This window comes from Nyctibius grandis, chromosome 3 (genome assembly GCF_013368605.1).
Source record: "Nyctibius grandis isolate bNycGra1 chromosome 3, bNycGra1.pri, whole genome shotgun sequence".
NCBI classification, from domain to species: Eukaryota; Metazoa; Chordata; class Aves; order Nyctibiiformes; family Nyctibiidae; genus Nyctibius; species Nyctibius grandis.
In genome coordinates this window covers 96,151,737-96,166,864 of record NC_090660.1, presented here as the reverse complement: position 1 = coordinate 96,166,864, position 15,128 = coordinate 96,151,737, and the positions used below count along the sequence as shown (strand labels likewise).

The 15,128-nt window shown below is 47.2% G+C and overlaps 1 non-coding gene across 1 annotated transcript; it reads right to left on the bottom strand.

Moving 5' to 3' along the window:
- Positions 1-1,062: 1,062 nt before the first annotated feature.
- LOC137661673 (U1 spliceosomal RNA) lies at positions 1,063-1,226 on the bottom strand. Its single transcript, XR_011047897.1, has one exon. It is a non-coding gene; the product is annotated as a U1 spliceosomal RNA (small nuclear RNA).
- Positions 1,227-15,128: the final 13,902 nt, after the last annotated feature.

Below are 15,128 nucleotides of genomic sequence, written 5' to 3'. Positions count from 1 at the left end.
GTGATGTTGCAAGATGGTGAAGTCCGATGTGTCCCTGAAGGTGATCTGATTCTGGGTGAGACTACTTAATTCTGAACTGTATGTTGTTGCTGCATAAGTGTCTTTCAGGTTAAGACAGTGGTGATGAGACCGGAGCTAGCTTCATCAAGTGGCGTCCAGTAACCTCCTCGAGTCTGACATCTTTAACCTGCAACCCGTGGGCACGAACCATGACAAAAGAGAGACTGCTAGCCAGAGAGACTGCTGAGAGACTGCTAGCCAGATGGAAATCCACAATCCTGAACCAAATGAACTTAATGAACTTTTTGTATAGAGATGAATCATAAACTAGTGATATGTGTATATATATTTGAAAATGAAAAGGTAGTGGTGATCTGAGTATGACGTGAATGGTATGGAATAAGGGGTGGAATGTCCTGGTTTGGCCCAAACCAGGCCAATTAGTCTTAGAGAAACCAAGGTCACTGCTAAATTCCTCACTGCTTACGAGTGAAGAGCCGAAGGGGGCTCGCACCTGCAGGGAGGAGCAGACAGGGCAGGTGACCCAAGATTGACCAACGAGGTATTCCATCCCATACATGTCATTCTCACTTTCCTATTTATCACTAACCCACTGCCTCCTGGAGGTGGGGCCCAGGAGGGAAGGGCCCTCCTGTCTCCCACTGATTGGTACCAGCTTTGCCAGTTTCCAGTTAAAAGCCTGCAGGTGTGATGGCAGGGAGCTATTGCATTTTGCCCTCTGCCCGTGCTGGGGGGAGGTACTGCATTTTCCCCTCTGCCTGTGCTGGGGGAGCAACTCTGCCTGAGGAGGATTTCCAAGCTCTCAGTCTTGGCTTTGTATATATTTGTATATATTTGTATATATTTGATTATTTCTATTATTATTGTTATTATACTCTTTTTCATTATTATAGTTTATTAAAACTGTTTTGACTTTTCAACCCATAAGTCTCTCTCCCTTTTCCCTTTCCCTTAGGCGGGGGGGGAGAGGGTTAACAGAGAGCATCTGCCACCTGGTTAATAGCTAGCCCAGCTTTAAACCGTGACAGATTTATTGGAGAACAGGGGAGAGCGCGAACGCAGTCCCCCACTACCACAAATTATGCAGTCGAGTTTCCCGCATTTGGGGAAATCGCAGGGGTCAGCACACCCGGAGTGCAGGGGATGAGCCTCGCCCTGGGAAAACCACCTGCGTGATCATGGTGTCTCCCCTGCCAGGTAAGTATTTAAGCTTATTTTAGTGCACTGAGCTGGAACCACATATACCTTGTTCTCAGAAAATAGGAGCGTGTTCAACAGGCCAAAAGAGGTGATCAGCTGCAGAGATGGGAACAAAGGAAGGCCTTTGGGCGGATTCCTTCAGAAATCCTTCCAGAAAAATACTTGAAATTATGTTTCAAAAAAAAAAAAAATCTAGTTCTGTTTATGAGGAACTGGTGGCTGAGCCAGCTTTAGGAGGAATGAGTTAGCAATAAGCAGCTGATAGCAGCAGGGTGGTAATTTCTGTCAGACAGCCTAAATGCCCTCAACCCCCAGGCAGGACCTTAACACAGGGCACTGGAACCTGCCTTCTCCCCCCATCAAATCACAGATTTTGGAGAAAACCAGCCCAAGGTGCCAGGTACTCTCCTAGGACCAGCCCTGGTGTTAGGATGCTTGTAATTATAGAGAAACTCGTTCTGGGCAGTTTGAATTTCAGATGCTTTTTGTCCTCTCTCCCTGTTGAATTTTTGTCTTTTTCATTGTTTTGTGGCGAAATGTCCCATCCTTTTCTTCTCTGCCAAGGCTTCTTCTGGTAGTGGCCGACAGAGGTTAGGTCTCAACCTCCGTGGCTGGAGCATGCGGTGCAGAGCACTGCCGGGGCTGATGGGAGAAGCCAGCTGTCTTGAGCAATGCAGCAATGCCATCTTCGACAGGTGTCCCTAAGTCTCGTGGCTTGTGATGTACCAAATACTGATGGGCATGGCCAGAGGGCTGAGAAGGACTACTGAGGTACCGGGGTTTTCCATCACAGCCCATGGGGAAAGGCAAGAGCACCAAGGCTGGTCAGCTTATTCAGAATATTCTTCAACCACAAAAAAACACAGTGGCAACGAGTTAACTTCTTAACATGTTTTTTTGCATTCCTGGTGAAGAGAAAGTAAAGGGATTTTAAAATAATATGAACGAAGGCTTGCACTAGACGGGTTAATGGTGAGGCTCTGGACTTCACTGCCTGGGGTGACAGTGGGATCCAGCACAGGAGGCTGGATTATGCTGCCAGAAACAGGCTTGACTATTGTGTCAGGATTGACAGAAGTATGATTCATCCTACCTTGGCCAACAGGAATGACTGGGGTGACCTCTTGAGGCCCCTAGCAGTTCTATTCTTCCATGCCTTGCAATTGTTATTTCCTTCTGCCCCTTTTGCCCAATTAAAATAATGACAATCCTACTCATCACTGTTCACATTAAGCTGCTATAGTTCTCCATGCTGTATCTGAACTGCACTAAAATCAAGCCTCTGCTGATCACCCATTTGCCAGCATACCAGTGGGACTTGATGACTCTGTACTGATTTATGCTGTATTTGTACTTCAGAAAAGATTTGCAGCAAGATATTTACAGGAAGTCCATATGTAGAAGAATATTGTTATGCACTGGAAACAGATTGCAGTTCAAAGTAAAACAAAACATGGAGAAATAGTCTTTATTCACATATCCTATAGCATAACTGCTATAGAGAGTCCAGCGCAGAGCCACGAAGATGATTAAGGGAGTGGAACATCTCCCTTATGAGGAGAGGCTGAGGGAGCTGGGTCTCTTTAGCTTGGAGAAGAGGAGACTGAGGGGTGACCTCATTAATGTTTATAAATATGTAAAGGGCAAGTGTCAAGAGGATGAAGCCAGGCTCTTCTCAGTGACATCCGTTGATAGGACAAGGGGCAATGGGTGCAAGCTGGAACACAGGAGGTTCCACTTAAATATGAGGAAAAACTTCTTTACGGTGAGGGTGACCGAACACTGGAACAGGCTGCCCAGAGAGGTTGTGGAGTCTCCTTCTCTGGAGACATTCAAAACCCGCCTGGACGTGTTCCTGTGTGATAAGGTCTAGGCAATCCTGCCCCGGCAGGGGGATTGGACTAGATGATCTTTCGAGGTCCCTTCCAATCCCTAACATCCTGTGATTCTGTGATTCTGTGATAACCACCCACAAAGCTGTCAATTTTTTTTTTTCCTAGACAAACTGGCTGCCCAGGGCTTGGATGGGTGGACTCCTCGATGGGTTAAAAACTGGCTGGATGGCCTAGCCCAGAGAGTGGTGGTGAATGGGGCAAAGTCCAACTGGCGGCCAGTCACTAGCGGTGTTCCCCAGGGATCAGTTCTGGGGCCGGTGCTGTTCAATATCTTTATAGATGATCTAGACATAGGGATTGAGTGCACCCTCAGTAAATTTGCAGACGACACCAAGCTGGGTGGCACTGTCGATCTGCTGGAGGGTAGAAAGGCCCTGGACAGGTTAGATAGATGGGCTGAGACCAACGGCATGAGGTTCAACAAGAACAAGTGCTGAGTCTTACACTTCGGCCACAACAACCCCATGCAGCGCTACAGGCTGGGGAAGAGTGGTTAGTAAGCGGCCTGGCGGAAAGAGACCTGGGGGTGCTGATCGACAGCTGGCTAAACATGAGCCAGCAGTGTGCCCAAGTGGCCAAGAAGGCCAATGGCATCCTGGCCTCTATTAGGAATAGTGTAGCCAGCCAGTCTAGGGAAGTGATCGTCCCTCTGTACTCGGCACTGGTGAGGCCGCACCTTGAATACTGTGTCCAGTTCTGGGCCCCGCACTTCAAGAAAGATGTTGAGGTGTTGGAGAGAGTCCAGAGGAGGGCGACCAAGCTGGTGAAGGGTCTGGAGGGTCTGACCTATGAGGAATGGCTGAGGGAGCTGGGGTTGTTTAGCCTGGAGAAGAGGAGGCTCAGAGGTGACCTTATTGCAGTCTACAACTACCTGAAGGGAGGTTGTAGTGAAGTGGAAGTCGGCCTCTTCTCCCGGGCAACTAGCAATAGGACAAGAGGACATAGCCTCAGGCTTCGCCAGGGGAGGTTCAGGTTGGACATTAGGAAGCATTTCTTCTCAGAAAGGGTTATTAGACATTGGAATGGGCTGCCCAAGGAGATGGTGGAGTCACCATCTCTGGATGTGTTTAAGAAAAGACTGGACATGGCACTTAGTGCCATGGTCTAGTTGACATGGTGGTGTCAGGGCAATGGTTGGACTCGATGATCCCAGAGGTCTCTTCCAACCTGATTGTTTCTGTGATTCTGTGAAATGAGGCCAAACCCTTTTTTGCTTTTGGCAATCAGTAGGCAGCGATGCTGTACATCCCTACCAGGAAGACAGGATTTGACCCACAACAGAGCCTGGGGTCAGCATGGGATGAGCCTGATGGGAACAGGGCTACTTTCAACAGTTCCCATGATCCTCTCCCCAAAACATGTTGATCCCTGACCTTTATCAGCCATGGCAAAACTGAAGGAGAGGTAATGCATTTTGGCATCCCCTCATATGCCCTCACAGAATGGTTGAGATGGGAAAGAACCTCTGGAGGTCATCTGGTCCAAGCCCCCTGCTCAACCAGGGCCACCCAGAGCAGGCTGCCTTGCACCATGTCCAGCTGAGCTCTTGTTTCTCATGTCTTTATTGATAAAACATAATTTTTTGTTAAGTCTGAGAAAGGTGCTGAACCAATCAAAACATCTGGGGAAGATGTGTGGTGATGAAGATTTAACAAGATTAAAGAGAAAGTGCCATAAATACTTTTTCTTATCCCGGTCATATGGAAGACAGCAGAAAACATCTGATAGGCTGTAAATTAAACAAAAAAGCCACAAACACATATGCAAATACATAAAATATAAGGGGGGGAGGAATGCCTTAAATAACATTCAAAACTGACTTTCATTAAGCAGTAACTGAAAAGACCATCGATGCAACACTGCAAGAGTTGGACCACAGTTTTCCTCAAATGGGTTTGGCCATTCTTTGTCTTTCACCTTGCTCCAGACTGCTCTCTTTCAGACTGACAGGCTACAGCTTTATTTGGAAACCAAAAGACCATCAAGGCACTTTCCTGAGGGATAGTTTGTGCTCATTGTCTGGGATGTTAAATTGTTTTAAGAGTCCCTGGTGGCGTCTTGGACCAAGTCAAGCAATGCTCTCCCAAACAAACCTCACAACTTGGGAGTCAGTGCTGTTCCAGCAGGCGCTGTGGACGCAGCCCCACACCAGGGGTGAGATGCTAACAGTGCAGGTCTGGGCTGCCCCATGCCACTTGATCTCAGAGCAGATAACAGCCATGGGCACGTTTAATTTTCTAGAGTAGATGTGGCCTGAAAGTCTAAGCTGGAGTGGGTGAGCTTCACAAAGACAACAGTACACACTGAAAAATGTTAATCACAGGGACAAGAAAGGTGGGTATTTCTGTGTTTGCTTATCCTGAGTAGTTAATCACAGCATGTTTCTAGAAAATCAAATATGGCTTTGAAGACAAAAGAGTTCATGCAATAAGCAGGTTTTGCGGGACATCATGTGAAGCAAACCTTAATGGCTTCAAAAAACATGTTCTTTATGCCACAAAGACCTGGTATGCAAATTATTTACCTTGTGCTGATGCATTTGAAGAGCTTCCCAATAGCTGCTGGAAAGGGCTGTTACCAGACTCCATGTGGTAGCAGTGTACCTTGGCTCTCAGCTAAACAGCTCCAGCCTCACACCACCACCCTGCAGCATCAATGGCTGGCCTGCGCTACATGCGCACAAGCTGGCGATGTACCCAGAACCAACATTTGACTCACTGTATAATTGCTTTTAGTAGGTACAAACCTCCTCTTAATGAAAATTTAATGTTCTGTGACTCACAGCTCCATTGAAGTTTATAGAAGTCTTTAGGGTGGTGACATTTATTAGCAAAGTAACAGGTACAACCTTGGTTATTTAGAGCCATCTAGAATTACCTTAATGAGTCCTCTTGGTTATTTAGAGCCAGTTAGAATTATCTTAATGAGTCCTCTTGTTAGGAGTTCTCGAATAAATTTATCTTCTCTATACAACAAGAGCAGTTCACACTTACAGACCAAAACAGGTCTCAATCAACCCACAAATTCCAATTATAGACTATGGGTTCGGACATTGCCTTGAAACTAAGCTATTGAATATTTTATTAGCAAATTGCAGCGATAACCCTACAACTGTGTTCAAAATTATTTCTTTTTATGTATTTCTTTCCCACCATGTTATTTCCTTCAAAACACAAGGTGTAATTTTCTCTCCTCTTTCACAGTATATTATTCTAGTCCAAGAGTGTTTATCTTTCCTATCGTCTATTTGCACCTCAGAAGATCGCTGAAAAAAAAATCCATTTTTCTTGCCAGATAGTAATTGACAGAGAAGAGTTTTAATTTAGTACAACCATGGATTTTTTAGTTCTTACCCAGCAGGGTTGTTACAGACTCAGTGGAAACTTGACAAAAACAGGGAAGCTCAGATTTAATCCTATGGAATTGTGTCTAAGATCCTCCTTACTGAACCTCTCTAAATTCCCTGCAGGGAACTCACATTCAGACCAACACTAAACTGTTGAATCATATTTCTGGACACTTCTAAAGAACCTGGATATCTTTGCCATATTTTACCCTAGAGGTTACATTTCAACTAAGACAGTTTTACGTAAAAATACCTTTTTTTTAGTCTGTTAGTAAGATATTTCAGAAACAACTTGTGTGAAAGGAATAATATAAATAAAAGTTTTTGCTCAGGTTAACTAAAAGGTTTTCCCTTTGGCATATGTTCTTTTACAAATAAGTAAAAATTCTGTGGCTTTTCAAGAAAGATGCTCAAGGGAATTACTTCATACTTTGCTTGTCCCATGGCTTGTGCGATATGTTTTTACACTAACCTCAAAAAGAAGGAACTCTTGGGAGATGAACCATAACTACTTAGAAATTTGTTTCACATGAGTAGAAAATTTATTTGAAGTCTGATGAGAAATTAAATTATGGATGTTAATGTAATTCCATCTTGTTATCCAGTACACACAGTTCTTCGAAACTTAATCAAATGCAGGTATTGAGTTTTTAAAAATGGATGCTGCTTATTAACAACTAAATTGAGATTTTGCTTTAAGTTACAGTGGCTTTGCTACCTGAAAACCCACCATGAAAATAACTATAGCTCTTTGATGCACTTTTTATTTTCTTTTACCATAATATATTTTCATATGGCTTGCTCTATGTAAATGGTAATGAGAATGACCCTAAAAGCAGAACTAAACTGTCTTGTCCCCAGCCTAAAGGCAGTGAGGTAACGAGCAGCTGAGGCAGCCAGTTCCTCACTGTTAGAGACTCCTCTGTTGGTCAACAACTTCCATTTACTTGAGACCCTTTTCAATTTACCAAAGTAAATAATACACTCCTGTAAACATCCCAACAACGTCAGAACTTCTGTGCATGCCCATGTCCTCCTAGCGCTTCCTTTACCAGGTAGCAATACTAGGAGGAGGGAGCAGGACTGGGAAGGAAAAGGGACGTGCAGCGATTGGAAAGACATTGTTGGAAAAAGGATATTTTGGAGTAAAAGGAGGCACATCGAGACTGTAATAACAAACCACTGAGAACTCAAATACCTAACTACAATATCATAGTTTTGTAAAATGACCCTGTAATAATGCATGTGATCTTTTAAAAAAGCCTTGAATTGAATTTTGATAATTGAATGGAAGCTCCACCTGGAAGAAATAAAGCCCTTCCAGTAACACCTCCGGCATCCATGGCCTTCTCCCCGAGCTTACTCTGATCTAGCGAGAGGCAGTCAGATCCTCGCTGATGTCACTTACATGCATTTTTTTCTCCTTCTACAGCATACTAACATCTCCACCTTCCAACAGGGTGGGAGGACTTGGAGCTTTTTTCCTTAGATGGACATGACTGAAATAGGGATAGCTAACCCAGTGCATGCAAAGGGTGTCCCAGCTCCCCTCCCAGCCCCAAAGGGGCAAACCAGAACACAGGAGCCACCGAAGCCACGGTGCTAAAATGTAGGGAAGAAGATCAAGAAGAGTCGTTCCTTACACCACAGTGTGATACATGCTCGGCACATGAAAAGATCAGACAGCGGGCTTCCTAGTGCTGAAGTCCATACAACCTAAAAATAAGTTCCTTGAGCATTTTTCATCATGCAGAGGCAAATCTTTCCCAAGCAGTGGGTCTAACAGACCAGCTAAGGCAGATATGACAGACCTAATGAACTGAGATTTGCAGCAGGTAACTGGAGGGAGAGGCATAGCCTTGAATGACCCGAGTTAGGGTTGTATTGCAAAAACAGATTTCATGTTGCACTTTTTTTTTCTTTCTTGGAAAGCATCCTTTGCTTTGCATGGCAGAGAGGACAAACCCATCTCCTGAGCAATTATCTACCTCCCAAGCAAAGCCATGAGATACGTATAGTAGAAAGAGACTTCCTCCAGGTACAACTCCCTGAGAGACATGAAACTGCATTCAAGATCTGGTGCTCCTCAGAAGTAACCTGCAGCTGGGAATCTATCAAGTGGTTGCTGAAAGCTTAACTGTGACAGCCTTGGAATCAGCATCATGAACCATTTCTCTTTCTGGAGGTTCTTCATCATGAACTGATACATTTCAATGCCAGATGTTCATCATATGCTCTGATTTCCATTATGCCTTGGGACCAAAACTGCACCCAGGAGGTCGCAAGTCAAGTCCAGTAACTTGTGGTTAAACTTGAGTTGCTGCTCCGGAAGCCATACTCACAGGTTTAAAGACAAGATTTGGTGCTGAGCCAATGCCAGACATATAGGACATATATCCCTATATCTATAGGAGATGAAACAACTTCAAGCACTGGCCTGCAGCCACCTGCGGTGTTTAACTATCAGCATGCTCCCCGGCATGGATACGGCCCCTGCTAGCCACAGCAGCCCCTTCCCAGCTGGTGCTCTGGTACAGCCCAGAGACCAGCACAGACCAGAGCCTGCTCCTGGTGGAGACAGACAAACTTACCACCACAGTTTCTGGAGGTGGAAGAGAGAAGACTGCAGCCATATGGGCACAAGCCATGTTGTCTCATGCCCACAGAAGAATAGAAGGAGAATGAACATGCTAAACAAATGGTGGCAATGCAGTGGCTACAGAGCACCCATGACTGTAGCTACCTGTTATATTTAATACCTACAGCTCCTACTCGACAGTGTGCTTGGGAAACCTTTCGTGATTCACTTCTGGAGCTTTTAACACAAAGTGAATGATTGAACTGCTCCTTCATGCCACTTTCAGGGATGGCAAAATTTCACCCAGGGGACCCCAAGGACTCTGAAAGACCCAAAACCACAATAGCTTCTTTCTTCTGGCTTCAGTGTTGAACAACAGAGGTCTTTCAGCAAACCCAGGAGATTTATGGGGCCAGACTTGCTGTGCAACCACCAGTGTCCCAATCTCCATCACGGTTTTGGAGGACTCTCTAGCTTGGCAGTAGAGTCCAGTACACCACACATCGTCTGAGGCTTCAGTCTGGATGTTATCCAGAAATCCAGGAGAAGGGTATTGTGGATCCCAAGGGAACGTAAGTTAATGATGTGCAACCTCCCCCTGATGTCTTCACATTACAAGTTCCATGAATTTTATTCATCAACGGCTGTAATTTACAGCAAGAGCCTAAACTCATGTGGCTGACACTCTGCGGGTTTGGAAGGGAGATGTACAGATGTGAGGAAGGTGTAAATTAAAGTAGGTCACATCAAGATTATTCCAATTTACCTCTTCCGGTGCTTGCAGAGTTGGTTTCCACTGCAGCTTCTGCCTCAAGCACCCCAGCCCATAACTTACACTAATTAGGCTCCTAATGTGAGATTCATGTTAATAAGTAGTAGAAATACAAATGCAGTTTGAGTGCATGACAGCACAGCTCCACCCATCAGAGACGGTCCATACTGCCTTATAGCCCAGCGCCCCTGCAAAGTGAAAAGTGGTGTGTAAAATGCCCCGGTGCAATGGCACCAGCACCCATCCGCTTCCTCAGCGGGTTGTCTCTGGGCAGAAAGCAAGCACTTTTCTTCAAGGGAATAATTCAGTGGCCCCAAAGCAAGAAGGGGATGGACAGCACCCACCGCAGGGCCATCAGGTTGAGGGGCTGGTTTCCATCCAGGGCAGGAGCAGGGAGCCCTGTTTGAGGGGGTGAAGGGAGGGAAGGAGAGGCCAGGTTTTTCAGTGGCATCTCCCTCCTGTGGGCACAACTCATCACTGGCTGTGCCAGCCCCTGGGCAGGAGGAGCTGACAGCATCCTGGAGCAGCTGGCAGCCACCTCCGCACAGGAGGTTGGCGCATTGCACAGGCCAGCATCCCTGGGAAAAATAACCTGTCAATCAATCACTAACGGAGATTCACAGGCAATGCTCCTACTATGTAGGAGTAGATGCTAGAGAACAGCTGAGCAGGCGGCTGGGGTTTATTTTTAATTTTGTAAAGGAAATTTGCCTTCCGCATGATCCTCTCATTCTTCCTCTCACAGCACATGTAAATAGAAGGACAGTAAATGGCACACGCAGGTCCCAGCAGCCTAATCCACAGTACAGAGCTGCTGCAAACCTCTGCTTGCTGTAGCTGTCTCACAGACGCGCCTGCACTTCCTAGAGACAACATCTTCCTTTTCCTTACACCCCTCCAGAAACACTCCAGAGTAAGCACAAGTAACGGAACCCGCTGGGTTACTCTGCAGGCACTTTCCAGCCTGCACTGCTTGCCTCTATTCACAGGTCCATGCAGGCAACCATGCTCACTTAGCAGTGCCCTGTTAATGAATGCACAGTCCCACATCACAGCACACTTGGCCATGGAGGAAAACCTCTGGATGCAAAAACCCTTTTCAGGTGGAATCATATTTCACTCCCGGAAAGTTTATTGGCTAATCTACAAGAACTCCCAAATACAGTTTATGGGCCTGTAAATGCTCCCTGCCATGAAATGGCCCCAGGAGCCAAGAATAACGTGCATGAGATTTACCATAAGCCTTTTAACTGAAGGAGCTCTGGGCTATGGTGCTGGCTACTCCAAGGGCGGCTGTAGGCAAGGGTAGCTGCGAGCACAGGGAGGCTGAGCTCCTTCCTCCAAACACCACCCACTGCCTCCAGCCCAAGCCTGCCCGGGTTGTGCTGGAGCCAGAGGAGCTGGCACCTGGCCTGATCCGCAGAGATGGAGACGTACCTGGAGGCATTTGCTGCCCCTGAACCAAAATCTCTCACTCTCTCGTGGTCTTATGTTCTTGCCTTTCATTGCAAGAATCAGGCAGATGTGATAAAATTAGGACAGCTGCTGCTGACAATTAATTAGCTTCAGATAAGGCATTCAGGGTGGCCACTGGGAAATAAATTAATGCTGTTTAAGCCAGCACTGTAACCCTCCCCCAGCAATCTCTGCCAGCTCTCACCCTGCTAGCAGGCACCAGGGTCTCGAGGTAGGGGCACCGCCAGGCTCTGCTTGCAGGTCTGGATCCCCACCAGCACGGCACGGCACAGCATTGGCCAGGAGCTGGCACGCTGTGCCCACGGACTGCAGCTTCATGGCTTTCTCGGTGTTTTTTTTTTCAATGGGTGTTTGTTCTGGTGTAGTCTGAAACACTGCTGGCCCTAAGGAAAGGGCCTTCCTACAAGAAGGGTCGGAAGGATGATCCAGGGAACTATAGGCCTGTCAGCCTGACCTCGGTGCCAGGCAAGGTGATGGAACAGATCATCCTGAGTGCCATTACACGGCACATGCAGGACAATCGGGGCATCAGGGCCAGCCAATATGGATTCATGAAAGGCAGGTCCTGCTCGACCAACCTGGTCTGCTTCTATGACCGAGTGACCCACTTAGTAGATGAGGGCAGGGCTGTGGATGTAGTCTATCTAGACTTCAGTAAGGCATTCGACACTGTCTCCCACAGCATCCTCCTAGACAAACTGGCTGCCTGGGGCTTGAATGGGTGGGCTCTTCGATGGGTTAAAAACTGGCTGGATGGCCAAGCCCAGAGAGTGGTGGTGAATGGGGCAAAGTCCAACTGGCGGCCGGTCACTAGCGGTGTTCCCCAGGGATCAGTTCTGGGGCCGGTGCTGTTCAATATCTTTATAGATGATCTAGACATAGGGATTGAGTGCACCCTCAGTAAATTTGCAGATGACACCAAGCTGGGTGGCACTGTCGATCTGCTGGAGGGTAGGAAGGCCCTACAGAGGGATCTGGACAGGTTAGATAGATGGGCTGAGACCAACGGCATGAGGTTCAACAAGAACAAATGCCGGGTCTTACACTTCGGCCACAACAACCCCATGCAGCGCTACAGGCTGGGGGAAGAGTGGTTAGAAAGCGGCCCGGTGGAAAGAGACCTGGGGGTGCTGATCGACAGCCGGCTAAACATGAGCCAGCAGTGTGCCCAGGTGGCCAAGAAGGCCAATGGCATCCTGGCCTCTATTAGGAATAGTGTAGCCAGCCGGTCTAGGGAAGTGATCGTCCCTCTGTACTTGGCACCGGTGAGGCCGCATCTTGAGTACTGTGTCCACTTCTGGGCCCCGCACTTCAAGAAAGATGTTGAGGTGTTGGAGCGAGTCCAGAGGAGGGCGACCAAGCTGGTGAAGGGTCTGGAGGGTCTGACCTATGAGGAACGGCTGAGGGAGCTGGGGTTGTTTAGTCTGGAGAAGAGGAGGCTCAGAGGTGACCTTATTGCAGTCTACAACTACCTGAAGGGAGGTTGTAGTGAAGTGGGAGTTGGCCTCTTCTCCTGGGCAGCTAGCGATAGGACAAGAGGACATAGCCTCAAGCTTCGCCAGGGGAGGTTCAGGTTGGACATTAGGAAGAATTTCTTCTCAGAAAGGGTTATTAGACATTGGAATGGGCTGCCCAGGGAGGTGGTGGAGTCACCATCTCTGTATGTGTTTAAGAAAAGACTGGACATGGCACTTAGTGCCATGGTCTAGTTGACAGGGTGGTGTAAGGGCAACGGTTGGACTCGATGATCCCTGAGGTCTCTTCCAACGTGGTTGATTCTGTGATTCTGTGATAGGTAATCTGCCCAGCATGGTACAAACCCCACCTTCATCCTAACTTACAGTCCACCTCAGCTGTGTGTAGGTATTACTTTATGCAGAAAGAACAAAGAATGGGACTTTACTGCTGCTTATCACACCAAAGCCACATTTCCAGCCTCACATCCATCAGGCACTGACTGGGTCACACTTCTCCAGTGGCTCTACGTGATGCTCTCCAGCATCCTGGGTGAGGATCTGCCTTCCCAGCTTTGAGGTCTATGGAAAGCACTTCTCACCCCAGCCACAGCCATCCTTCTGCACAAGCAGCGTTAGTGTTGAACATCACTGATGCTCATGCAATTGTGGTAAGCTTAAGTTTTTCAGCCCCACAAGCAAAGCTAAGTGTCTGGGAAAAAAAAATCACTTTCCCTACTCCTGGGCAAAAATTGGCCTTTTTGTGTGGTTGATGTGAGAATAACCAGACCCTGTTAACTCAGACCTACAGTCAGCAGTAACAGGGAAATAAATTAGCTGCCATGACACAAAGGAAACAGAAGTGGCAGCAATTGCTCTTTGTTTTACGGGCTTTGGGTAAGACCATTTGAGCTTAAAACACAATCAGCATGTGCTAATGCTGCCACTTACATCTAATGGATGTGGGAGAGAGATTTGCTTATGCAGGTATCATACCACAAAGTACATGTAGATTAGTATTATAAGTGACAGAAGAGCTTAACACACTTGTCAAGAACCTCATGTTTTTAAAGCATGTAAATCTAATGGACCCAAGGTGAATAAAACCAGACAGCGGGAAAAAATAGAAAAAAAATCAAGACAGAGTTAAAAATACAATTAATTTTTAACTATACAGAGGAATTCCTATCCAGTGGTTTTCTGTTGCAAACCAACATTCAACAGGCTATGTCCTAGTGTGAAAAGCTCTGCGTTTAGCTCAGCAGCTGCATGCAGTGTTTCCCCACGAGTTTTGACTGGCCTCAGCAGCCTATCTGGACCGTAAAACATCCCGCCTGCGCCGGATGCAGGATGTGCATCCCAGGGATGTGACCGCTGCCTTACAGCTCGGAGGGACAAGGAGGAAGGCTCAGCAGCTCGCATCTCTGCCCGGCCACAGGGTTTGCAGCATCAGCCGGCTGCCGTCCTTTCGAAGATGGCTCCAAAGGCAGGACATGTCTTCGCTTCACCCTCATACCCTGCTCAGCGTGGGAGAAGCTGGGAAAAGTTTTTTGGGCCCCACACTCTGCTCAGCTAACAGGAGGAGTTAAGCAGACTGGTCCAACCGCATGGAAGGGGCTTTAACAACGGGAATCTTGGAGCCAACGAACCAAGAAATGCTGTTTCCAAGGTGTTCATCCAAAAATGTGGCTGTAGGATGGAATAGCTGCAGCCTCCCCTCCACACACGGCCCCATTAACCTGCAGAGGGATGAGTAAACAGGAGACGGAGGGTATGGCAAGGAGCGAGGCAGCTCTGCCAGGGCTTATCGTCACACCCATCTCTGAGGCAGGCAACAACACACGCTATGAATGAAGTCACTCAATAAACACATTCGGTTCTCCAGTCAGCCTAATAGGCTGTAATTTAACTCTATTTCCCTTCAAATTGAAAGAAAAAGAGAAATCAATAACTGATAGGCAAGCCTCTTCTCACGTGGCAGAAATGCTCGCTGTTGTAGCTCTAAACTGGTACTCCCTGGCACCATGGGTTTTATCATGCCGTGCTGCCCTGGCACCCCGCAACCAAGATCTGAACAGCCTTTACTCACTAATGTGGCTTAAATTCATTAATGGAAACTCTTCTCCATAGCTAGCTGGACAGAAGGAACTCACCAGCTCAGATATATTTCAAAGAAACCTCCCTGCTTTCCTGGAGTCTCGTTTAAAGCCCGTTCTCCCCTGCAGCCCTGGCAACCCAGATTTCCTCCTACCTGCAGAGCTGAGATGTCCAAGAGAGAGGCAGGCATTGGGGGAGTTTCCACATATTGAAAGGTGGCTGAGATGTCCCTGGACCCAGCTCTGGTCTGGAGGAGGTGCCCCCCAGCTGCTGCTCTCCCAAGGGAGAC